The following is a 3610-nucleotide window of genomic DNA, read 5'->3' as shown; positions in this document are numbered from 1 at the left end:
TATGTTTAATGTTCTGTGTGTGTGTGTGTGTGTGTGTGTGTGTGCGTGTGTTTATTTCTTCAATAGAGAGTCATTCAAGAGCACAGGACCATGAGCATCATCATATAACGTTAAACATATGATTGGCACTGCAGTGACTATCTAAATCAATATCACTTCAGAGTTATGTCTTCAAGTAGATGTAGGATCTGTAAGGTAAGTCTCGATGTTTTACGTGTGTAGTTGCGCTTTCAGTAGTACAATACGTGCGATTTAGTAGTGCAACTCTTCAAACATCTTTCCCTCCTCTTATATCTGCTTGGAGATAAGATAAATTTGGAAAAACGAACAAATAGTGATGAAAAATATAATCATACAATTGCTTGAACGCCGCGTTAGGCTAACCAAAATTTCATGTCATTTGATAAAAATGAAAGATAAAAAAAGATATGAGAAATGAAAAAAATAAAAAAGTAGTTTAGGAATACAAGCGGTTGGCGCAAATGTTGATATTGAATACCAGGCTCACGTTTGGTGTTTACTAAAACATTCATTTCCCTCCCAGCGGCCATGCACACAAAGCACCTGCTCACGCGTTTACCGGGTAATTATCATATTCAAAACATACCTCCGTGTAACATTTCAACTCAACAGATACCCCAAACAACGCTAGGTATGTCTTGTGTTCATGGGAGCGTTGCTTTCAAGACTATCTCAATGATTAGAAAATGTGGATAAGACATAATCTCGTTAATTGCGCGTTTGCCCTTAGGCGTTTCCTTTGGCATCCTGGACGAAGTTTCCACTAATGGCCTTATTGCTGTAGCGTTTAGATTAACATCTCCTCATAGTCAATTTCTAAGAGCTCTCTTTTCTGGAGCCAGTTTTAAGTACAGGTGAGCCGCCCTTAAGAGATGGGGCTGGGGTTTATCATGATGACAGTAGGTAGTTGCACAACGATGCGAGGAATTCTCTCGCATCCGCACACTACTTAATCATCTCCCTTAAATCTGCAAACCGTCAGCACTCGAAGATAAGCGAACAATGTTGAACAGGTAGGCATACCGGTTTTACATTGTCATTCGGGAGGTAAGATCTTTTTGCCTCACCTGCAAACTGCGCAAAGAGGAGGGCGTGGTGTTGTTTTGTCTTGTTTGTTTGTTTGGAATTCTGGAAAACAAATGGCATTGTTTGCTTACAGTTCATTAGGCATTTATCAACAACAAACATGTTTGCGTACCTGTACATGTACTGCGTCAGCCTGATGGCACTATCTTTACCCTAAAACCAGGTGTGACAACATCTTTTTTACCTTATCACAGTTGTATCTACCTGCTTTTAAGTCTTCCCACCCACGTTGATAACATTTTGATTGACACAGTTCAATCTTCATCTTCTTTTGTTTTCTGTTTTTGTTCCATGGAAAAACGATAATCATTGAAAAAAACAACAACAAGCAAATTCATCCAGGATTAGCACATAAACAATGATCACTGGCTATAATGGACTTGGATCCATATCTTGCGGTAAGGTTACAAATGTACATGATCCTTGTTAGTATAACGGTTATATGTAGGTATTTCAGTGCCAGTAACATTTCAAGTTGACTCTTTGATACCCTAAATGATCTCAACACGACAGTTGAGGCTAGAGAATGGAACAAATTGTCTGATAACGCCATGTTACTTCATCTAAGGATCATCAATTGGTGCATTGGCTTACATCAGTATGGATCAAATTCGGTTGATCCAGAGGGATGAGGTTCGAACCCCGCTCAGGCCTGTGTGAGGGTTGCTTCAGCGATCCAATCGTATCTTAGACGGAAGTTAAAGGGACACTAAACTCCAGAAGGGAGTGTTATTTTCCAATAGATTATGTATCAATGATATCAATCAGCAACCTTTTATCAGAATTTAACTTGTGGTGAATTATCGAGGCGACGATAACTCACTAAACCCATGTAAACCCTACCCGCATACATTTCCTGGACGTATAGTCTATAGACACTCCCTTCATCGTGAATATTTTCGGCGATGTGCACACCAAGACGGCCAATTGTTCACATGATATCAAACAACATGACTAGTTTTTACCACCCCTCTCTTGTGGAGTTTAGAACTCCTTTAAGCCTTCAGTCTCGTGCATGGGAGAGCCTTAGCTCAGGCGTCAAATTCATGCAGGTCGTTAAAGAACCCAGCACACGACTAAAGAAGAGTAGGTACCCTGTGAGCTGGGTCAGATTGGGGCTGTTACTGGCCCATAGTCACTCGACGGCTAATAACGATGACCAGCTAGCGATGACCATGCTTATGCTACTCTCCAAGCAAAGGTTAGGCTCCGGCTGTTTATTTTAGTCGTTTTTATCGGGCTTTCTATTTTGTCATTTTTCTTGAAGTACGCCAGCCAGTTAGGTTTTGATACAGCAAGATACAATACAAAATAGAAAGCTCGACCGATAAAAACGATTAAAAAAAAACTTAAAAAAAAAAAAAAAACTTAAGAAAACAGCCGGAGCCTAACCTCTGCTTGGAGAGTATCTTATGCTCGGTTAGCAGCATGCGCAACGTGCAAGCGCGTGGCTTGAGCTAGCTCACGCACTGGTATAGACCGGGTACAATACCGCCTTTCTAACGTACGTCACTCCATACAAGTCTCTACTTTTAGAGGTTTGAACCAGAGCACTAATAGTCACTTTCTCTTTTTTGTGGCTTGGAAAGAGCATTTCTCACATACGTGGCTTGACGTGAAAGGTCCCTCTGCGCCTAACCTGTGGTTAGTTACTAATCACGAGTACTAATTACTATGATGAGCAGACCGCATCGGAACGCAACTTCGGAAATGGCCTTGCAATTATGTACAGAAGACACCGGTCATCTTCTAGTTCCTTCCTTTTTTACACAAAGTTATAATTTTGGAAGGAAGAGATATACTAGACGTGGCATGTAGTTCGAAAGTAAGTCATCGTGTTGGCGTCTTCTTTTGTCCGTATGTCCTCTATCATTGCCTCTTTGTCGCAACCTTCTAATCAGGCGAGACCCGCCGTTATATTAGGCCGGAGATTGACGACATTTGCCGAGCATGACGTCACCTGCAGACGATATCCGGATCAGTGTTCTCATCGGCAAATATCAAATACTGATATGCCAAGGTGCTTCCGTAAGAGTTTAGTATATCATATATCCTTCGTATGAAAATCAATAATAGGAAACAAGATGACGAATGAGTTCTGTAACAATTTCCATCGGAATTGGTTGCTCAAAATGGATGCATAACGTTACGTAACGCCGACTTTGATACATTATATGTTGGTAAACATGTCGCACTTAGTGTGAGAGGACCGTGTTTGGTTAACTGAGGCTGACACCACTTTTAGAGGATCAAGAATCCGCAGTTCCTGTCTGATACGGGATATAGCCCGTCCTGGTGCGTATATGGGGCAGGAGTGACGAAAACGTTTTCAATTCAGGTTTGCGTTTCGGATAAGCCGGTGGCTCTTCAGATCTCTTCAGTGTTCCTTCCGTTGCCAATAAACAATCTAAAACACATCTTCTATCACTATCGAACATATATCTGCACTAACTCCCCTTTTGTACAAGTGTCCCAAGCCACCCCCGTCTCATACTTTGAATAA

Source organism: Branchiostoma floridae, chromosome 11, assembly GCF_000003815.2.
Source record: "Branchiostoma floridae strain S238N-H82 chromosome 11, Bfl_VNyyK, whole genome shotgun sequence".
In the NCBI taxonomy this organism is placed as follows: Eukaryota; Metazoa; Chordata; class Leptocardii; order Amphioxiformes; family Branchiostomatidae; genus Branchiostoma; species Branchiostoma floridae.
The sequence above is the reverse complement of the archived record's forward strand: the minus strand, read 5'-3'. Positions refer to the sequence as shown.